Source organism: Strigops habroptila, chromosome 1 (assembly GCF_004027225.2).
Source record: "Strigops habroptila isolate Jane chromosome 1, bStrHab1.2.pri, whole genome shotgun sequence".
Classification (NCBI taxonomy): domain Eukaryota; kingdom Metazoa; phylum Chordata; class Aves; order Psittaciformes; family Psittacidae; genus Strigops; species Strigops habroptila.
This window is the reverse complement of record NC_044277.2, coordinates 99,002,666-99,017,310: the sequence shown is the minus strand read 5'-3', so window position 1 is coordinate 99,017,310 and position 14,645 is coordinate 99,002,666. Positions and strand designations below refer to the sequence as shown.

The 14,645-nt window shown below is 44.1% G+C and overlaps 1 pseudogene; it reads left to right on the top strand.

The window, feature by feature from the left end:
* Positions 1-419: 419 nt before the first annotated feature.
* On the top strand, positions 420-14,426 carry LOC115606555 (annotated as a pseudogene).
* Positions 14,427-14,645: the final 219 nt, after the last annotated feature.

The window sequence follows — 14,645 nt, the reverse complement described above, 5'->3', positions numbered from 1 at the left end:
AGTTCCTGCAAAACAAAAAATCTCATAGATTCCCCAACCCACAAGGGCCAGCAGAGGGTATGGAGAAGGCAGGAGTGTGTAATATAAGAGAGTGTTTGTTGGTAGCCTGGGCTAAACCCAGATCTTGGTTCTGCCTGTCAGCTCAGAAAGCCACTTGTCTGAGCACAATAAGAAGGAGTGATTCACAGTGCATTAATGGTATCACCAACCTAGCAGGGAAATTGCCATGCCAATTGGAGTCTCTCTCTCCTTGCCAGCAAAACATTCATCTGCAGGCTTTCAAAACACAGTAGGGGAAAGAAATTAAAAAAAAAAAAAAAAAAAAGAGAAATACAGTATGAGGCAACAGTGACAGAAGCTGACGCTTGGGGCTGGGCTCAGGACACAGCTCGTAGGCGGCATGCATTTGTGCACAGACAATGACGCAAGGAGGCAGGAGACTGCGACAGCAGCAGGATGTTGTGTTGGTGAAGAAGGGTATGAAGCCCTGTCCTCCCCCTTCTTTTACTTTTCTGCCCTTCTCACCAACCCCTCACCACATTGGACCTAAATTTCAATGAGAAGGAAACTCCTGGCAGGCACTGGCAGGAAATTGTTGACCTTCACAAGTTGCTGACAGCCTTTAATGTATTTCCAGGTTACCCACAATGGTGTGGGGCTTAGTGTGGAGGATTAGACATCTGCTGTGAGACTAAGATGTGTGAATATATATTTCTGATCTGATTCATATTATATCATTGCTTGAGAGACCCCTGAATCAGACAAGAAGCCCAAGGCAGTAGTTTTGTGTGCCTCTGACTGATCATGAAGTCATGTTGCCGTTAAAAAACAGCATCTAGAGCTCTTTCTGAGACTGGACTAACTGGCATCAGACTTCTCCCACCCTGAGTCCTGCTGCAGAGGCCCATAAGTATTACCTTTCTACCACGAAAACAGCAAACAAAATTGAAACATTAGAAAGACATTTTTTTTTTCTTTTTTTTTGCATTTAGCCAAGTATTTTTCATCCTTTAGACTCATTTAGACTCATCTAGACTCATCTTCCCATCCATTTCAGCCAGATTTTTTTCTGGAGTGTGAGCCACTGATAGAAAAATAAAAGGCGGGATTCATCTTGCCTATGCTGAAATACCTTACTTTTTTTTTACCTGTAAACCAGTCATCTAACCCTCTCAGTAGCCAAAGGACAGAAAGGTGCTTTCTGGTGAAAGACTGATCTCAAGTGATTGAGGACGAGGTGGAAGTTCTGAAGATATCTGTTTCTCCCTGTTGACTCTAGAGGGAGCTTAAGAGACTGTCTTGGCTTCAGACAACCCACTATCAAAAAATAACCTCCCACATTTCTTCAGCTAAATCCCACTCTGTGCTCTATTGATTAGAATGATGAGGGGCTCAATTCAGCTGCCTGTATGTAGGCACCTGGTGATATTTCAGACGCCCTAAGAGTACTACTTCACATCCAGCTGGCACATAGAAAGGCTTGGAAGTAAGTCCTATGGTGCATCTAATAGACTATCATTGTCTCAAAAAAAGGGAAAGTGCAGGCAAGTCCTTAGGTTCCTCATCAATGTTTGCTGTTGCATGGCCTCACTGTCTCTTGATCATAGATACTGCAGCAATTGTGAAGCTTAAGTAAGACACCTGTAGCAGGCCTAAACCTAATAAGTGCAGGTCTCAGCTTTCCCAGGTGAGGAGTCTCAACACCACTTCTCCAACTTAGAAGGGAAGTGTGCAAAGAACTACAAATATTTCTGCAAAAGTGTTTTCTGAAAAGTGTTTTTCTTCAGAACTGGCTGAAACCTGCATATTTTTCATGCAAGGAACAATGGTACTTTTGTTGCTGGTGATCCACTTATTAGGCTGCTCTGGAGTCTGATGTGTTTGATTGTGAATGAAATCTTATTTAGATTGCTGAAGTTATTTCACCTCCTCTTAAAAGTAAAGCCCTAGTATCACAAAAGCTGTTTTTACTGGTATAAATTGGGATTTTAATCACTTTATCTAGATCACTGAAGACAGAGTATTACAAATTTGAAGGGTAGTGAAAGCCTCAAAGTCTCTCAATGTGATCTGCATGAGAAGTTGCCATCCGTCAGCTAAACTTAAATAGGTATTTGGCTGGTCTGTTCCAAGCCACCCATAACTGTGAGGTGAAATATGTTTTTTAAACATCATTTTCAGTTGATCATGTGTCTATGGGATGTGTATGTCCCTTGCACCTGGAGCATATGACATAATCTTCTACAGAGGCACACAGGGGCCATCTTGCACACAAACTGCAACTGTCTAACATCCCATGGGATTTATATGCCTTGCCCAGGAGCAGACTAGGCACGTCATCTGATGTCATTCAATGGCCAGTGATCCAAATCTGGCCTGCAGGACTTAGCTAACATCAAAAAAAGTTAAAAAGTTGTAGCTGCAATTAATTCAATGGACAAAAGACTAATAAAAAAGTAAATAATGTGAAACAGTCTATATTTAATTCTATAAAAGAGTGTCAGAAGGGATTTTTGATATCTCAGTTAAAGCGTCTTTACAGAACATGCTTTATTTGAATGGAAAAGAGAAAAAAAAAAAAAAAGGCAACCTTATGTGGATTCCACTTACAATGTACGGATATCTTGCTTTTGGTTGTGCTGCAGAGACTTCAAGAAAAAGGTAGAATATTTTCTTTGGGGTTTTTTTTTTTTCAATTATTAAAACAGGATTAAAATATTGATTTACTACAGCAGTGGGAGGGACAAGACTTCAGTGGGTTTTATGTAATTCTGACCAAGGCTCCCTTTTTTCCTCTGCTGCCAAGAGTTGGACTACTCACTTCCCATGGCTGTCTGAGTTTGACATGTCTGCCAAAAGCACAGATTCCCAAACTACTACTGTCTTCAAGTGATCCATGAAAAAGCAGGTTCAAAATGTTTCCAGTAGGCATACAAAAAAATCAAAACACTAAGAACTAGAAATGGCTTGGGAAAATTTAGCGACCTGCTTGATCAACACCACTCCCAAGATCTAAACTTGGAGACACCAAAACATTAGACTACCTTCATGTCTTAAATTTCCAAATATTTAAAGTCCCATAGCTTTAATTTTTTATGGTTGGTTTCTGCTATGTCTTTCTCTTCTCACTTAAAATGCCCTGAAGTGTTTCAAATATGAAAAGTGTATTGACCTGGTGCAGCAGAACATGTCTTTAAGCACATACTTCAGGTCATGCAGACCTCCAGACAACCTTAAAGTGGTAATAACCTTTCATCACTTCTTTCTATTTCGCATTAGAAGTGGGGATATTGCCGGCACACTAGAACATACTCTGCTTACGCTATGCGCCAGCCAGATGTGAGCTGGTTCTGATATGAAAGTCTTGTAACTACACTTAGATTGGTGCTGAACCTGAATTATTTCTTCTTGCTGAGCTGCACCATTTGTCGAGTCATATATTACTGGTACAAGAATCGTACCTGAAGTGATCAGATGCAAGAGGAGAAGGAAGGAGGGGAGGGAGAGGAAGGGAATGGAAAAGAGGGGAGAGGAGAGAAAAAAGAAAAAAAAACCCCAAAAGTAAATTATTTTTGACACTACTTTGTTTTCCGGTATATTAGTCTCTTCTTTTTTTTTTTTTTTTTTTTTTTTTTAATTTTCCTTCAACTGTTGAAATAAGGGGAAAAACAATTTTTCCTTTAGCTGGCCTATGAAAATCCATTGCCAATACAGTAAATGTTTTGCAGGGTGATTAATGTGAACAATCTCACTTCTCCATTTCAATTGGTTCCCTATGTGTTGCCAATTGAAGCGGGAAATGCAAGGATCCTTCCAGCGCGAAAAGCACAGCAGGCCCTGTCCAAGGTTCTAGCCCAACTACCCACCAGCAGCACACCCCAACACCCTTGTCCCACACCCAGAATTTATATTAGAGCCATCTCAGAAGTGGCTTCAGGCCACACTGTTGTTTGAACCCACACAACTGAAATATGATTAGACAACTTGTTCTGGGATTCAGAATCAGCATTTATTCACTGTGGGTTTAACTTCATAAGAAATGTCAGCGTCTTTCTCTAGTGAGCCGGCTAAGGATGGTCAAAGGAGGAGGTAAAGAAAGTAGGGCATATTTGGTCCTCCAGTTTCTACTTCATGACCATTGTTGCTTTTTGGATATTGGAAATTCAAAATAAAGAAAAATCCAGACCAATGAAACAGCAGAAGTCTTAGCAAAAGACTAATTAGATAAATCTTAAATAAATATGTGTAAACAAGAATCCAGGGTAGCCAGTTCTCCCATTAGCTTCCGGAGAGGGCCCATTAGCTTCCAGAGACTGTCTTTTGTTTGCTATATACCTATAGAAGCCCTTCCTGCTATCTTTCACATCCCTTGCCAGATTTAATTCTAACTGGCCTTAGCTTTCCTGACCTGGTCCCTAGCTTCCCAGACAACATCTCTGTATTCTTCCCAGGCCACCTGTCCTCACTTCCACCTTTTATAAGCCTCTTTTTCTCTCTAAGTTTTCTCAGCAGCTCCTTACCCATCCATGGAGGCCTCCTGGCCCTCCCAAGAATAGGCAAGTGGCATTTCCTTGCTGATGGTTGCAAGCTTGAGCAGAACTTGAAATGGAACAGGATATTCAGATAGGATTTCATGATTAGCACTGAAGGCTGTCATAGCTGTCTGTTGTGAGATTACTTTTGGGCCTGGGACTCTCATGTCAGTGACCGGATTCTCAGGAGGGCACACATATATGGGAGTAGTCCTCTCCTCAGCTTTCTCAGCTACCCACTGCTGTTTCTTACAAGCAGACACTTGGTCTGGTACTGCTCCCTGGTTCTTCCAAAGCCACCATGAAGATCTAGACATGCATCCTACTCTCTGCTGAGTTCCCTGCCTCTAACTTTAGCTACTGTTTCCTCAGACTTGCCATCTGACGTGTTTTGGCATGGACTCCCTAACCTATCTTATGTAAAACAAGCCACTTCACTAAATCTCTGCTGCTTAGCCTAACTGTGGGCAAAATGAGCTTAGTTAGGTGCCCAAGCACACTCTAGCTGTGGAGTCTTTCATGCCACAGGTTCCTTCTTTCTCTGGAATCAGACACACTCAACAAGAAATGACCCAACTCTAAATCCTGTTCTCATCACTGACATTGGTTTGATCAAGATGTTACACTGAATAATCTCCTGAAGTCCTTTCAACTTGGATTATCCTATAATCTTATAGTGCAACTGGGGTGAATTTTGACTGAGGTGGACAGGGAGGCCATTGAATTACTTAACACAGGCAATTATAATATACCTGCAGGGAAAGGGGGAGAGCAAGGAAATGGAGGCAGGTCTGAGGTTTTTTTGCTCTGTGTTTCAAAGTGGTGTCTTCTGTGGCAGATCTATAGGGAAGAGCAGTTTCCTCTGAAGAACACAAAATTCAAGTACATTTGTGGCTTCACTGAGGCTACCAGTGCTTTTCAGTTTCCAATAGGTCCTGAGTATGTCTACCCAGCATTTCAAAGATATGTGAAAGATTATTTGTTGTTAACTAAGCCTTCTGTTCAGTGGAGTATCTGTTGTGTAATCAACCTTCACTTCAGGAGAATGGCCCATTTATACGAGACTAGATTGCCACGGTTTCTAGGGCATTTCATTCCCCAGCTCCTTTCAAGGTTCAGCTTTTACATATAATTTGCATAGCCAGGTTCCAATAATTCCCCTCCATTGTGTTGGTCTTGCTGGGCAATTTACAAGGAGAGGAAGCAAAAAATTATTACTACTGGGAGTGCCAGGTGTTGCTCAGAAAAACAGATTTCGTTGGTGGCAACAACCACAACCAACTTTTCTTTCCATAGCCTGGGGAGACACAAACTTGGCACAGCCTATAGGCAACTTAACCATGATAATTTTGCTGCTTGAAATAACAGCAACTCTGTATATTCCTCAAGCCAACCCAGCTAGCATTTAATCTGTGTTTCTTTGTGAGTCACACCATGCTGTTGATCTGACCATTCATTAACGAAGGATATTTCACCTAAGGTTAAAGCAATGCAAGTCTGTTGTAGGCTGGTACAGTGAGAGCCAAGATGTTTGCTGTAATGAAAGTCTTAGTGGTTTGTAGCTAGTCCTCAAACATATATTTTTCTTACCCAACTATGTGACCTGAATATATTTGTTAAACAATTAGTTTGTGTGACCACATCTATGCTAATGAATTAAACAATGTCTATAGTACTGGCATTTAATTTTCTCTATCGTTACATTACTGGAATAGTCTATAGCAGGAACTCATGCCATTTGGCACCCTCCCAATTCCTGGCATGATTTGAAAGTTTGAATATTACTGGACCATACCTAATAGATAATCTGCACACATCGACTCTGTTTTGGAGGCTGGATTTAATTTGTCTAGATGAAGACCACTCTTGCAGTCAATAGCCAAGGCCCTCATACATTTAGTATTTGAGTGTAGATACAGCCCAGCTGTCTTTATAGAACTTACTTGGTGGGGACATATTTTTAGTTGGAGATTCTTAGAAACACATGATAGAGTCAATGAGACAAAAAAGATTGGTGTGACTAACACAACTTGGTGTGTACTTGCACCCATAAATGACAAGAACAGAGTGGATGACTGCACTATGTATGTTTGTCTTACACAGATTTAGGTGAGAAGATCTGATCCTTTGCTGGGATCAAACACTTCAAGAGAGAAAAAAGGAACAGGTAGGGATCAGAAATGGGGATGCATGTGGTAAAAATAACAGTGGTAGAAACCCCCTCCATGGTATACTGCTGACTGTGTAGGGTAGATTTAGATTAGATATTAGTAACAAGTTCCTCCCTGTGAGGATGGTGAGGCCCTAGCACAGGTTGCCCAGAGAAGCTGTGGCTGCCCCATCCCTGCAAATGTTCAAAGCCACGTTGGACGGGGCTTGAAGCAACCTGGTCTAGTGGAAGATGCCCCTGCCCATGGCAGGGGGGTTGGAACTAGATGATCTTTAAGATTCCTTCCAACCCGAACCTCTCTAGGATTCTATGTGCTGTAGAGCTCTTGTGCTTACTGCAATGGGTTGCACCTCTCCTTAGCCTTTTTATTTCATAGAATCATAGAATAATTACGGTTGGAAAGGACCTTAAAATCACCTAGTTCCAACCCCCTGCCATAGCCAGGGATACCACACACTAAACTCCCCCTCCCTGTCTGCCTGGCCTGTCTTTCTCAAAGAGCCTATAATTTTCCATTCCAACACTCCAATCATAGGAGCCATCCCACCATGTTTCTGTGAGGCCAGTTAATATCATATCCCTGTAGCCATGTACACATCTCTAATTTCTCTTGTTTATTCCCCATACTACAGGCATTTATATAGAGGCATCTGAGCCGAACTCCAAACAAAGCCGACTCATTGACTGGAGCAGCTGAAATAGCTCTGCATCACTCCACGCATTTATTACAGGTGCTGGCAACTAACTGGGAGTGTTGGGATGGATTGATTCCCCCCTCCCCCAACACATCTAGTTTAAAGCTGCCTTGACCAGCCTGGCAAGTCTCCTACCAAAGCAGCTCTTCCCCTTCTTTGCCAGACCAGCTCCATCAGACTCCAGTAGACCTGGCCTCCCAAATCGAGTCCCATGTTCTAAATAACCAAACCTCTGACTATGGCACCACCATTCTAACCATTTATTAACTTGCCAAATCCACCTGGCCTTTATAAGGTCCTCCCCTTTGACCTGGAGGATGGATAGAAAATTATCTGAGCTCCAGAGCCCCTAACCACCTCTCCCAAGGCTCTGTAGTCCTTCTTAATGATTCCCAGGCTGCTGCTGTCAATATCACTAGCACCCACATGGACCACTAGAAGTGGGTAATAGCGGGACTTACTAGATCAGGCAGCCTCTCAGCAACATTCCCGATCCGAGCCCCTGGCAGGCAACACACCTCCCTGGAGACTGGGTCAGGCCAACAGATGGGTGCCTCTGTGCCTTTCAAAGTAGAGTCACCTACTACTATGACCCACCGCTTTTATCTGGAGGCACCAGTAATGATCCTCTTTACTCGTGCATCAGCTGGTGAGGTGTGCATTTCCTCGTTAGCCCCCTGCAGAACTGCAAAGCGGTTCTGGGTGGGGATGACAGATTTTGGAGGAAGCTCCTTGCTTTTAACTCTCCTCCTCTTTTGTTGTGGGGTTGTTTTTTTTTTGTTACTAGCTCCCAGCTTCCGGGATTAACACCCTCCTCCTTTTCTGTATGCACTATGGTGGACGCTTGTGGCCCCTGCACAGTTTGGGCCTGCAGCAAGCAGTCTAGCTCCCTCTCAGCTTCCCTGACACCTTACAGCCCCTGACAGCCTCCCACAGCTCAGCCCCTTCTGTAGGAGGACCTCCACCAGGGCGCACCGAGGGCAGCCCTGCCCGTTGTGCACCCTCGCTTCAAGAGACCAGTCAAGGCACTTTCTAATCCCCAGGCTCTGCGCTGCAGCCTCCCCTCTCATTGGCTCTGTCTGGTGCCGACGCTGCCTCCGCCGGCGCAGCCAGAGCAGAACTCGCAGAGAAGGCCATTCCCTGAGCCGAGCACTCACCACCCCTTCGCCGGCCCGACCGCTCAGCCCGTGCCAGCTGCCGCGCCACGCCCTGACTGCCCGCCCTGTTCGCCGCGCGCCCTGGGGCGTGTTTTAGCCACTCAGGCTCCTCGGGTGAACGGGGATGCCGGTTCCTGGGCAACGCCTGTCGGTGTCCTGAGGCTCCCTCGGTAGCTCTAGCCCCTCAGAATGGAGACTCCTGGACACAGTGTTTCCCCTCGCTCTGGTGTTGAAGGTGTGCTCTCTGGACCTGCTCACTTCGGCAAAATAAATAATATGTATATATAAGTATATAAAATAATATTTTAAACAAAATAAAATCTCTTGTGCTGCCTAGTTCTTGCTGTGAAAATCCCTCGCTCTTCATCCCAGGCTCTTCCAGAGCAAATCTGTAAAGCTGGTTTCTAGCAACCAGGGGTGTTGGGGATGCAAGACGGCAATGTCAGGTGCATTCACCTCAGCAGGGAGGACTGTGTGCACAGCTGGGTGCTGGCAGTGGTACCTTTCTGAGGAGCAGTGCATGCCCTTCACCATGGCAGCTCCTCACCACTCAGCGTGACTCCTTGTCCTCCCGAGGAGCATAGGCTCTTCTTGCTCTGCAAGCCAGGGCTGGAGCAGGTCTGTTCCCCTCCACAGCAGATGGTTTAACTTGGATGAGCTGATTAAAGCAGCTGAATACACAGTCGCCCTCCCATATTTCCAAACTCACGTTTTAACCTGTGGGACCACGGGCTGATGCAGAACTCCCTGCCACCATGAAAACAATTATTGCAGCCTGCTCCCAAAATCTTAGTGGTAAGGTATTTCCAAAGCATGTTTGAATGGTTTCTGATGCTCTGGAGATGCAAGGAGCTGGTCAGGCAATTGCCGTTTGTTGTCACTATTGTCTATTTGCTTTAGACTGCTTAGGGGAAAGGGAAGTGTTTGGGGCGATTTGGGGTTAGCAGCACCAGAGGAAAACATACAGTTACTCAATAGGAATTAAATTTCTGACAGTGCATTCAGTAATGTTACTCCTGCAACATGCTCCAGAATGCTGCAAATTCCCCTTCGTCTTTCCTTGCTGCCTGGGCTGCAGAGTCCAAATCTCTGGGTTTGAGGAGGCTCTTCTCTCTGTGGATGGGGCTGGTAGGAGAGCATCCATTTTCTGTCTGTGGTCTGGACATTCATGGAGAGCTTGGAGGGGAGCTGGAAAGATGAACTAAGAAAAGCAACTGTTTGGTAGGCACAAGTTTGCTCGGCAGAGCTCTGCATCTTCCCTAGAAAAAAAACAGGGCTTTGGAAAATTGACATAGGCAGGGCTGTGTAGGCAGCAGGGCTTCTGGAGGGTGAGCAGGGATGGGCAGGAGGGATCACTTGGGGAAGAGGGAAAACAACTCTTCAATGCTGGTGGTGCGTCCGGTGTTCAGTTTATTTTGGTTGTCCCATTCATGGTTTGGATTGAGCCAGGATGAGTTAAACCAGCCACTGAACCCAGGGTTTGGTGGTTCTCCTCTGACCTGGGGGTCCCATGGGGGACCTAAGGGTTTCCAGATTGGGGAGCCATGGGGACAGATCTGCTCCTGGGGAGGTGCATTTGTATCTTTGGTTTCTGGTGTTTGAAGAACTGCATGAAAGCTCTTATGGCTAGTTCTTTAATTGCTGCTAAGAGCATAAAGCCACCCATGTTGGAAGTTACCCATGAATGGGCTTATTACATCTTTAGAAAAGAGAGTTGATGTCTGTTTGTTATGCTTTAACCTAACTGAGATGGATTTGGGATACTAGAACACATCAGGACCTTTGGGATCAGCACAGCAAAGCCTTTTCAGAGCTGAGTATCTCCTCCCAAGCGAGCTTTGTTAGTGCTGCAGGTAGGTCTTTGCTTAGATGTGAACTCCCCTCTTGCTGTGGGCTGGTGTTTGCCTGTACTGTGACTCCATCCACTGGAAGACAAACAGGAAGTGCCTGCATTGTGAGTTCTGTCACAAGGAGATTAGTACTCGATCAGAGTGATACACCTTGCAATTGTATTTGTTTTCAGTAAAACACATGGCCTGCATGAAAAACATTTTCCTGAGTAGCCCTGTATCATCCCTGTGGCTCCAGACCTGCCTCATCCTGGCTGCTTTTAGCCTTGCTTTCTGAATGAGCATGCAATCCAGTGTCCTAGGGAGCAGGTTGGGATTGCTGCAGCCAACTGAAGAGAACTTATCCCACTGTGGAGTGTAAAAACAGGTGGGAATGGAGTGGTTTGCTTTGCTGCGAGATGGGCTGGGCCAGTAATGATGTATTTTTCAGGGTTCTTGTGGAGCAGCACTTGTGGATGGGTTTGGTTTATAGAAGAACTCTTGTATGCTCCTTGTTCTTTCAGCTTCTGTAGGTTTCTAATCCTTGGTTATTACTGTTTGTTCTTCAGGTAGCAATGTAGCTGAATGATTTAGCCTGGAAGTGTATTATGTAAGTAGTTCCACCATTTCATTCCTGAAAAGGTCAAAAAAATTCAGAAAGTCAAAATTATTCTAAAAACCAGCCTGCACACACAAAAACACCCAAGACAGAAATTGAAGACTTTTTTAATCTACCTTATAAGCTCAGTCTTTCTGTCATGTCGAAGCAACTCAATATAGGTATTACACTGGTTTTATAAGGTCATTAACTCATTAGGTCCTTCGCTGTTTTCTCTAGGAGACTTATGTTGCCAAGCTTGCAGAATTATACCTGGGAAGTTTAATTTTCAAGGGTTGCTCTACTCTTAGGTGAAATAAAAAAATTGATAGAGGCACTCCTACATTTAAACTCTCTTAAAGCTGCTTTTTATATAGAGGAGATACTTGAACAGTAATCCATTACAACCTCTTTTTTTTATACAATTTTAAATACATGAAATCATGTTAAACCTCTTAGAGTAGTAAAGATCCTATGCAATGTCTGAATTTGAGTTGACAGATGGAAGGGATGGCATACATGGGAGGAAAAGATTCTAGTGCTGCATGTAGGTATATAACTGTGCATTTTCAAAGCCTTTTTTAAGCGTATTGGAACTCTTCTGATTCCTGTAGTTTTCATTTGTCAAAAACCTTCTGTTGTCAGTCAGGTGAGGTGGGGAGATGGATCCCCACAGTGACGTTCTGCCTCTTGCTTATGCATTGTTAGAGGTCACCAGTAAATAACAATATTTACCAGTAAACAACAATATTTATGGTATTTACAATACCATACATGCAGTATGGTATCATTTGGTGCTGCCAGTGCTCCTCTTCCTCTTAATGGGTACATTCCTGTAAGTCTCTGCTTTATTTCTACAGGAGTCTTACTCGTTGCTAAATGAGTGGATCCTCCTTACACCAAGAAATTTGTCAAAGGCATGAGTGTCTGGGACTTGCATACCCTGAGGAGCACTGGTCAGCAGCTGGCACCTCTGTGAAGAGCATTTAAACAGGGTACGCAAGTCTGAGTTGGATTGAGGCAGGAGTTGGCTTTGCAACTACATTTGATTGAATTTCAAGAAATAGGGAATTTTTTGTTTTGGAAAACACTGTATCCAAGCTGGGCTATAGAAAGGTGGTTTAATGATTTAGTTTTCTTTGAGACAGATGTAAGCAGAAGAAGGAACTGGAGAACAGGTTGGCCTGTATGAGAAATTCTGTGGACAGAGGGCAAGCAGATGAGGAGCAGATACGGGAATTTTACATACTAGAAACTGAGAAATGGATCAACACCAGCCTGGAGGAAATTGAGAGTATTGACCAAGAAATAGTCATCTTGAGGAGCAGAGGTACAGTGAAACAGGTATAAGATTTCTCTTGAGCTGCAGGTCAATCACAGCACAAGCAGGTGGGATTTGCTTTAACTCTGAATGGGCAGTGTCGCTGTCCACGCCTACTCCATGTTCTAGACAGTCATAGTTTGCAAAATGCTAGAGCACTGAGTATCAGAGCTGAAACTGTCTGCGTGCAAAGGCTTTTCTACCTTTTGCTGGGTTCTGCCAGACCCTTAACTCTAAAGAAGTAACTACATTTGTAAATTAAAAGAGACCCTTGTGATTTCTTTCCAACCTACACTTGTGGTGTACAAGGTGTCCAGGTGTTACAGAAAGAAATGCCTGTTCTGAATGATGAAAGCTTCTCATAGATCTGTAATTCCTACATAGAATAGTGTTCGTGGGCTTTGTTACTCACCTAAAACATCTGTCTAGAAATGAAAAATCATAATGTGTTGACGTAGACCATAGTCCAGCTTGGTTGGCACAGCTGGTTTGTGCAGTTCATTACTGGTGTTGCAGAACTCTGCTCCTCTGTAGTGCCCTGGGTGATATCATCGGGAAGGTTACTTTCAGGCTTTGCTTCTGGGCAGGGGATGAGCAGAGCATCTAATTCATTTCTTGAGCAACTTCTGATTTCTTCTATTACCAGCATGCTGCAGTGTCTTGGCTAATGCTGTTTCCTCCTGTTGGGATGGCAGAGCAGATTGTATTTAGCAAATACTACTCTTAGTTTGTAGGCCATATGCTTGCTGGTTGGTAAGCTGTGGAGAGGCAATGTTTATCTGCCCCTCAGACCTCCGTGGGATATAAGAGGATTGCTCTTCACTCTTAAAATAAAGAGCCCAGTAGTGAAAAGCACATATGATCTCTTAATCTAATGTAAACTCTGGAATATTTCAGTGAATTCAAGTAAGTGGTCCGAGGGGCTGGGAAGATGTGATGCCTACCAGAGAATCATCAGTCACGGTAATAGTTTTCAACTGTAGGACTTTCCCTAGCCTTACAGGTTATCAAGATCTTAACATTTTGTGGCACCATGAGATTCTTGTGAGGAATATGGGAGCTAAAGCACAAATTGGGATAGAAACCAGATTTCTTGTCGTGCTTTTGACGTCATTTGCCCTGAGCCTTTCGTATATCTGTTTAGCCAACCTGTGCCTAACTCAGTTCTTGGGGCCTCCTTGGCAAGCTGTACTGACTCCTTTGGGCTGGAGAAGTGATTTGAGGTCTTTGGACTAGAACGATCCTCGCCTCTCTAAACTAACAGGGTGAATTCCCTAAATACTGTTATGACTGGGTTACTGGCAAGCCTTGCTGAAGGGCCAAGCTGCAGAAAAATGTTCTCAAGCCCTCCTTGATAGCATGCCTTGTATTGTTAGTACAGATTGGATTACAGAGTAGTTCTGTGCAAGGTTGTCTATGTTTGTGCTTATTCATAGTGATGTAAAGTGTTTTCTTTGACTGTCCATCTCTTCCTGTAGAGTGTTTGGTGCTGGTTATCTTAGCCTGCCTGTGACGACTGTAGATGACTGGTACAAGCAACACAACAGGCAAGGAGTGGTGTCTGGTTAGAGCATGCCTGAGAGAACACCAAGTATGGAGTGGCAAAGCAAAGATTGGAATGGAGAACTTGGGAAGTCTCTCGGGGGGAGGGTGAATGGGCATGTGTTCAGGGTGTAAAGCACCCACTGACTAAGGAAGAGTAAGAGCTGACTTCATTAGGCTGTGAGAATAACTGGATTGCTAAACTGCTCTTTTGGCAATTCCTGCTTTTTGTCCAGACAGGCTTTTGAGAGCTTACTGTAGATCTTCCACTCTCCTAGTGCCCCTTACTCCTGTTCTTGACCTTCAGCAGGTCTGATGAAGAGTTGCAGAAGCAGCAGCAGGAGAAAAAAAGAGTAGGATGATGAGGAAGCTCTTCAAAAAGCTCGGGACTGGAATGACTGGAAAGATACACACCCAAGAGGCCATGGCAACTGGCATAATGTGGGCTGATGCTCTTGCTGTAGAGGGAGCAGGGCCTGGAAATCCTTTAAGAATAGCCAGTGTCCTGGCAATAGAGAAGTAAATACACTGTACATATGCAGAGGTATCCGCGGCTTCTCCGGGAGGCAAGGAATTGGATGAGTATACACGACTGCTTGTTTTGGTTTACATTAAATGTCAGACTGAGTGCACTGGTCATGTACAGTGACACCACAGAGCTCTTTCCAAGGGATCAGACTGCCTCTGTTCTCCCAGTCAGAGGAAGCCCTTGAAAGAAAAGTACATGAATTTGGAAATTGCTCTTTGTATTGTGGGTGGATGTGCTTATTTTCTTTTTCCTCTGTATCACAGAATCATAGA